Below are 8,626 nucleotides of genomic sequence, written 5' to 3'. Positions count from 1 at the left end.
CATCTGAAAGACAACTGCACGAAGAAGCATCTGATTAAACTGACCGGCTCTTGCTATCTTAAATCTGATGGGCAAATATTTTTAGAGGAAAACAGGGTTAGCATATTTATTCAGCATAAACTGTTTGTTCCTCTGGGGAAAAACTCTGTGGGAATTTTTGTACTCGCAGCTGGCATGCATACTGCTGTGCAGTGCAGTTTGCAGTCAGACCAGCAGTAGCCCAGTTATAGCTGACCCCAGAAGTCTGATCTTCTGCTAAACATTTTGAAGTGTTTTCTTCCTAAATACTTACTCAAATGTTTACTGTCTACATAAAAACTGCTAATGGTAGGGCTGCTAACTGCAACCAGGATACATGATGCTTTAATTGCAGAGAATGACTCAACAGAAGAGAACTGGGAGTCTGGGTGGGGGCTGAAGGAAGGACTGGATGACAGGAGACAAAGGTGTGTGTATGCAAGAGAGAAAACCTGGGGCTTTGCTGAGTTTCCACTTATAGTCCAGGTTGAAATACAGAAGACCAGTTATGCAGCCCAGAGCCAGATTTTTGGCTCTCAATGAAATAATGTTGGTGGCCTATATGGAAATATAGATGGATTCATTACCCAAACCCCCAGGGACGTGGTAGGTGTGTGTGGTTCAGGCACATGTAGCCATGGAGCAGGAAGGGTGATGGTGCTGAGCTGCCAAGGGAGGAGGAGAACAGCACAGCGTGGGATGCCCAGCGAACCTTTTGATCAGTGCATGGAACTTGGCAATCCTGAGGCTCGCTCTCGCCAAGGGTTGGATTTGTGAAGAGATTCTGTAACATGCAGCCATTCCTTCAGGGTATATGACTGAAGTTCATGGCAGTTACCTGATTTGCTAAAAAATTTCCTAAATCCAAGCACTGCCTCCTCCTCCACCCTGACCTGCAGCCCTCATCCCACACACATGCACACTACATTACAGGTACATTAGGATGCCCACTTAAACTTTTCTATATAGCAGTGATTCTATTTGAAATGCAGTGAGTAGCCACTTATAGCACCTAATAGCATTCTTCATTCCCACAACTCTTTGTTTGATCCAAAGTTTAGAGCATTTAAATTAAAATCAAGAAAACACAGTGCTTACTGACTGAGGCAATTGGATTCCTCTGGAACAATATGAAACAAGACTTAACAACAAACTGCCAAGTGGTACCACCATGTCAATTAGATATTTTCTTCTCAACTTCTGGCAAAGGAGTAATTGCCTCTAAGAACTCATTGCTTTATTCTCAGGGATGATATTTAAAAGATTTAGATGCTATGTCTCTGCCTTCACTGATGCTATTAATTGGTTTTGAGACACATCCCCATTTTGTCATTTCTAAAGGTGAAGGCTGTTCTGTGTTTTGTTAATGATGACAGCATTGCTGAGAAAAAGGAAGGTCTAAAATATTTGACTTTAAGAACATGACAGATTAAATAACCTGGGGGGTCCTAATAATCATCATTCACAATGTAGGAGATGACAAGGTGAAATTTCTAAGATGACATTTTGTCACTTGTGGTAGTCACTTAAAATGACAAAAGCTATACATTCTGCTCTGCAGCTTCTTTACTCTAATTGGGCCAATTTTGCTATCATGCTATTATCCTGCAGAGCAGAACTGGTGACAAACAAAGAGGCTTTTGTGATCCCAGCTGAATATTTTTCCATGAGCTCAAGAAAATATCTTGCCAAAAAAGAATGAAAATTGTCCCCGCATTTTGTGACTGGCCAGAAGCCCAAGGCTCATGTCTGTCTGGAAAAAGTCTCATCTGTATTTTTAGTTCCTGGTTGCTTATGGTGGGATTTTGTAGAAGGAGCCACAAGTCAGAGGAACTATAATTGCATTAGGGATTTTTCCTGTTATGTGTTGAAATAACTTACCTTGGGATATGGCGGAGGAAAAAGAGGACTAAACTTCCATTCCCTCACTCTCTGCAATTTTGTCAGTCTGCTTTAATTTAACCATGTTTTCCACTATACACCAGCACATAATTCTCTTTAAGTATGTAATGACACAAAACTTGATTGTGTTAGCACATGCTTCTCTGTAGCTATTGGGAAACTTAATCCATTTTAGAAATGTTTGAACTTTGGGAGAAAATTTATCATCAACAGCTACATGAAGAGTAGTAAGGAAGTGGTTCTATAAGCTGTTAATGTAGTGTGAAATCCTGAAACAACCCATCTTGTTAAGACGAAAACACATTATTCATTATCATTCAGAAACTTTGGGCAAAAATATGTTTCGTAACACACATTTGTTAACATGGACTAAAATTACACTAGAATGTAACATGGAGTGTATGTAGTGTGGGCATATATCCAACTCATCTAAAACACAGTTATTTCATGGAACTGTTAAGCTGTTAAAATGTATTGCTATCAAGAAACAGTTGTTTATTATAATAAGCATTGTTTTTCTGCATGACGGAATTAGGAAAATGTTATTATTAATGCTGTCCATGACTTGGAGAAAGATAGGCTTTGTTTCCTTCTACTGAACGAGATATTTATATTCATTGTTTTGGAGAACTAAAATTAGAAAACTGAAGGTAAATATTTCTCTCAATCCTCTAGCACATTTAAGTCTGCAGGGTTCAGATACGGCAGGGGTGGTGGTGGTGTATAGTTAGTCAGCATTATGTAAGGCACCAAACATTGTAAGACAAACCACCAAAAATATTACGGTGGTGTCTCTTTGGCTGAAGAGGTACACATTTTCCCATACTTTCCCTCTTGCCCTTTAGTCCATCTACATATGTTACATTTCATAGAATCATACATTAGTTTGGGTTGCAGAAGTCCTTTAAAGACTATCTAGAACAGCTCCCCTGAAATGAGCAGGAACATCTTCAACTAGATCAGGTTGTTTTGAGCTCTATTCAACCTGACCTTCAGTGTTTCCAGGGAACTCTCTGGACAACTTGTTCCAATATTTTACTTTTCTCACTGTAGAAAATTCCTTCTTTATATCTAGTCTGAATCTGTCCTCGTTTGGTTTAAAACCACTGTCCTTTGTTCTGTTGCAACAGTTCTACTAAAAAGTCAGTCTCTATCTTTCGTATAAGCCCCCTCTAAGTACTAGAAGGCTGCAATAAGGTCTCCCCAGAGCCTTCTCTTCTCCAAGCTAAATAGCCCCAGCTCTCTCACCCTTTCTTCATAGGAACATGTTTCATCCCCTTAAACATTTTTGTGTCCCTCTTCTGGACCCTCTCCAACAGGTCCATGACTCTTCTGTGTGGGGACCCCAGAGCTGGACGCAATACTTCAAGTGGAGTCTCACCAGAGTGGAGCACAGCAGAGGGCCAGAGTCACCTCCCTCAACCTGCTGGCCACGCTGCCTATTTATGCAGCTTGAGATACATTTGGGACCACTCAGCTTGGCGTTGTCTGTAAACATGGTAAGGGAGCACTTGCTCCCATTGTCTGTGACAATGATGAAGACATTAAACATGACCCTTCCCAGTATGGACCACTGAGGGACACCCCTCACCGCCAATCTCCATTTGGACATTGAACCAGATTATCAGTTACCAGCTCCTGACTTCAGCAAGAGTTGTTTTGTTAGCTAAGAGTGCTCACATCTAATTTCTAGGTACCCTGCTGTTACTTCTGCCTTCCTGAAATTCCAAGTCAAATTGGACTTTTTGTTGCATTAATGCAGCTTCCACATGAAATACGTTCATTTCCAACTCTGCAGCTAAATGTTGCTCATGCAGCCTCAGCTGAACTGAGTGCCATCATACTGCCAACCCACCTGAGCCTCCAGAGCTGCTCCTCAGGGCATGACTCCTGCTACACCATCAGTGCAGGTTGCTCCATGGCCTTCTTCAAGCCATCAGCTCTACGCTTCTGGCTGTGTCCAGATCAGCAGCCACAGCTTTCATTTATGTCCATACCCCAAATTCTGGCATCTCCAAATTATGTTCCCTTGTGTCCCAGTCCATTAATCCTGCTCTACTCTTCCTCATCAGTCCTGTCTGTACCTCACGCTTATTTTCAAATCCCTCTGTATCTGCCGACTGCAACTTCCCCTCTCATTATTCCAAAGCTCCTTAATGCTCTCTGAGGCAGGCTGAAAGTCTCAGCAGGTTTACCTCTTAAGCTGTCATCTTTCCATTCTCTCTCAGGAATGGAGAAGTGCCAAACTTCCCTGAGCAGCGCAGTTTTTTCCATCCCATCCTAGACTTCTTACAGAAAAGCCAAAATAAACTGCTGAAACCTTAAAGGAAGGATGCCATCCTTACAGGATAAGCTCTGGTTTCTATTGAAAGACCCTGGTAAATGCCATTCACTGGAAAAAAGTGCATCAACATGGAATGTCTGCATCAAGTGAAGGAGTCTGCATCAAGTAGCATATGTTCTGACAGAGAATTCTTCCAGATGATGATAGGACTTAAAAAGGTCTTAAATGGGACTGATGCAATGCAATATACTAATTATTTGACAGTGCATAATATCTTTATTTAGAACAATAAAGTATATGTATATAATGTAAATTCCAAATATGAACTGGTATAAAAAGGGATCTGGTAAAACATCTACCTTTAAGAGGACACATATGTACATACACATCACATTTTATAAACTTCGTTGATTACCTTCAGTCAGAATGTAACTATGCAAAACTGTGCTGACATTTACATTGAAATAAATGAATTTGCCCATGATGCAACCAGCAAATGTCTGTGTCTCTATCACTAAAGAGTCTGAAGATTCTGCGTTCCATCAATTTGATAACAAAATAGCAACATGCCACCATTACTGTAAATCTGCATTTAAGACAGTTGAATCATATTCCTGAATTGAAGAATGTTGGATAATTCTTAAATGTAAATCTAACTCAAAATATCAGTATTTTATATGTACAGTCAGATTTTCAATTTAATAATTCTATTTTGTGTACTGAACAGTTTCAGCGTATTACGTAGAGAACAGAGAAAACAGAGCTGCTGCAGATGAGAATCTAAAAAATGTGCAGGTTGTACACATACTCCATAGTAAAGCACATTTTATAAGCTTGCTTATAAAATGACCTCATGATGAAATAAGTACCATTAATTCATTCAAGTAAACACATGTCTAAAGTAGAACAGTTAGTATATGACTATCTGCTTTTTTATTCTCACAAGGCCACTATTAATTGCATGCAAATTCAACTATTTCAAAGGAAACCTAAAAATGTTACATTTCTCACCAAACCACAGACATCCAAAAGCCAAATTTGGTTGACTTATATATAAAAAAAAAAATAAACCACCCATTTTTTCCCCAATTTTATTTTAAGAGGAAGGGTGTTAATTTTCTGACTGTGTTAATGCATGGGCCCTGTCTACCCAAAAAGAAGACTGAAAAACCTGATTACTCTCTAGAAGTTAAACAGCTTACAATGGAATACAGAAGCAATTAAAGGACTATTTCTGCCACCCCATCTCCAACTGAAGAGTAACTTGATCTATTTCCATTGATTTCAAAGATGTCTCACAAGTCTGTAGTCTTTCAAAATTTCACTATGCCCAAAGTAAAGATCTCCTCAGCGGGCACAGAAAGTTTTCAGTAAATTCACGATCCCACTTCCAAGTGCCATGCCATCTAGTGTATCCATGCATGTCTAGAAGTCTCCTTCTGCTTTGCAAGAGGATTGAGAATGCCCAATGTTCTGTTCAGATCTCTTAAAAGGGGGGAAAAGAATGGGAAAACCATGTGGTCCAACAAGAGTTCTGCTATTCCAGGTGTCATATGACTTTCATGCACATTCAAAGAACAGTGTTTGTGATGTGAAGGTCAAAAGTTTATACATGAATTTTCTTTCTGTTCTCATATAACCTTAAATTTACCTTGCTCCACAGAAGAGATTAAAGTGTCTGACATTATTTGAAAGCGACTTACTTCAAGATGTTGCTCCTGGAAGGTGAACATTTTGTCATGGTCAAAGTGTGTTTATTATATGTTTCAATTCATAACTGTTATTTTCTATAGTACTGAAGATTAAGAAGCCTAAAATATCATGCTTTTGAATATTAAAGTATTTGGGTATTTGATTTTCCGTAAAGAATGCATTTAGGAAAATGAATATTTTTTATCAACAAAGAGCATTAATAAATACCAGATTTTTGTTTTACTGAATATAAGAAAAAAAACAAACCCTTAAATATATAAGCTAGCCTCAAGAGCACATTGTATGAAGTATTCAAAGTTTTTATACAATGTGTAAGGATTGTATAAACACACTTCCATTTACTGTGGATACTTTTCCATTCAATCAAAACCAATACACAATTATTCTCTGCATTACCAATAAGGTGCAAATTTCTATCAATTAGGTCATGCTGACATTTCTTTTAGAGTAACTCTTCAATAAATTTGAAACTCAATATCTGAGAGCCTTGTGGGTAAAGAACTACACAGTGTCAAAGGAGACTAAGCTTCAGATGGGGAATTCCAATGTTTGAGCAATGCACTTACTTTTTAGAAGTGGTGAGCAACCCTGATTATTAACTGGTGAGTGCTCCAGCATCTTCAGAATAAACATGAAAGCCTAATCCCCACACTAAACTTCTTTTGATCTTGTCTAAGAAAGTTCCTCAGGTGATGCAAACCCCAAAGTTATGCTTAATGGAACTATGCTGATTTATACCAGCTCAGTAGGACTTGAGGGCCCTTTTCTGACAAACAGAAAGTGCAAAAAGGGCCTGAGTATAAATAAAAATTCCACATGATCAAATCCTTGTATCAGTGAATTCATGAGAAATTTCAGCATTGATTACAGTAGGGTCAAAATTCCACATGGTGTGGCTACATGCACACATCAGCTCTGTCATCAAGTACGGTAAGGTTCTGAGATTTTTCCTTTTTTCTAAGTATGAAAGACAGTTTTACCAATAATACACACACACACATGCACGCACACACACATATATATTATATGTCTGACATATTCTTTTTATGCATGGTTCTCAGAAAATTCAGCAGAAGATTAAAATTTCCACAAGAACTCTTAAAAAATTCAGTAACTATACATTTTAAAGAGAACTCAAACTTTATGCAAAACTTTAAAAGGGTTGTTTGGGGTTTTTTTTAAGTTTTCAAGTTACTTAAACTAAAACTTGCTGACCTGGTCAATATCACAACAGATGACAGTGTGTCACCTGATGTGAGTTGCAACCTTTTACCTTTCTGAATTACAACCCTAATACAGATAAATAACTCATTATCTGGCAAGAGACAAGATGAAAGTTACTACACTTGTAACTTCTACTATGGTATTTTTAGGATTTACTTGAAAACGCACATCTGTACATCAGTCCTGTTCATATTCCATGGATGCTATAACAGTCATAGATGCAGAAGACAGGTGGGAAACAAAGCCTTTCTCTTTTGTTTCAAAAGAATTAACTTTCAAGAGTGGAGAATGCCAGGATATTAAAGCTTACTAATCACTTAAAACACAATGTAAACATTTATTACAGCTGATGTAAGTAAAAGCTAAATACACTCTCAGGATCTTTCAGATTTGCTATGCTATACATTTAAAGACAAAGTATCAATGGCATGCATCTTCAGAATTTAAAATGCAATTCCTGGGTTTGTCTTTATTCTGATGTTTGAACGCAATTCAGACTCTTTACTTTCCTTTAGCGTGACTGGAAATTTCACCAGTGTTCACATAACCAGCAGTTACTCTTAATTCTTCGAAGCTCCATGAGGTACATTCACCTCCTCTTTACTTTGTCTTCATCCACTATTTGCTTCTTCTGAACAGAGACCACCAACGCTGATGAATTCTTGAGGCTTTCTGGGGTGGGCAACCAGCCACCTGGCACGCGACAGAGACCACATGTTGCTGTACACACAGCCCTTGACAGACATAAACACAGATCCTTACAAGTCTAAGTCTAGAACACGAGCTCATGGCATGACTTTGCTTTCAAATTTTATATACAATATTGAAGTGTAGGTTATCTGTATCCATTTCTGCACTTTCTGTCTGTGCTTTATCTGAAGATATCAATGTAAGGTAGAGGACACAGAATTTAAATTAAGGATGCAAAGGTATTTATGACTTGCAATGATTACACACAGTTGGAGGCATTTGAAGGATGCTTTTTTGTTCAGGACATACTTTGTTTGCCAGAGTCAGCTGAAAGTACTAATGCAATTAAAAAACATCAAATGTCACACAAGGTAGATATTCACATAAGATACAGTCCTGCTAAGTGCACACTCTTCTTGTCATTGTTCAATTCAGTGTTGGTTTCACAGTAACAAACACAAATTGTCCTCATTTCTGTATCATGTCTATGGAGTCATGGGCGGCAACAACAGATGCAGACTCAGTCTGTCACTCCAGAAGGAATACGAATGTGGTTAAAGCTGCTTCATTTATGAAGCGAACATGGAACTGTTACCTGCCTGAAGAGAAAAACAGAAATTCTGATTTTGCTGATTAGTTTCCCTCTCTGTATTACTAAACACTAGAGCTTTTCACAGACATTCAACATAGACATTTTTTCCTTATACTTTTGGAAATAAATTTAATGACACTTGCATAGAGATTTCTTTACTCAGAAAGAAAAATCTTACAAGATGTACTTCCCTGGTCCAACAA

General features: G+C 38.3%; 1 protein-coding gene across 1 annotated transcript in view; it reads right to left on the bottom strand.

Moving 5' to 3' along the window:
- Window positions 1-4,460: 4,460 nt before the first annotated feature.
- The window catches only part of KITLG (KIT ligand), a 136,584-nt gene continuing 132,418 nt past the window's right edge, over window positions 4,461-8,626 (bottom strand). The window contains exon 10 of the mRNA XM_017743902.1: window positions 4,461-8,430. The gene's annotated coding sequence lies outside the window, so the exon portion shown is untranslated. The remainder of the gene's footprint in view (window positions 8,431-8,626) is intronic.

Source organism: Corvus brachyrhynchos, unplaced genomic scaffold (genome assembly GCF_000691975.1).
Source record: "Corvus brachyrhynchos isolate BGI_N302 unplaced genomic scaffold, ASM69197v1 scaffold9, whole genome shotgun sequence".
In the NCBI taxonomy this organism is placed as follows: Eukaryota; Metazoa; Chordata; class Aves; order Passeriformes; family Corvidae; genus Corvus; species Corvus brachyrhynchos.
This window is presented reverse-complemented; position numbering and strand designations above follow the sequence as displayed.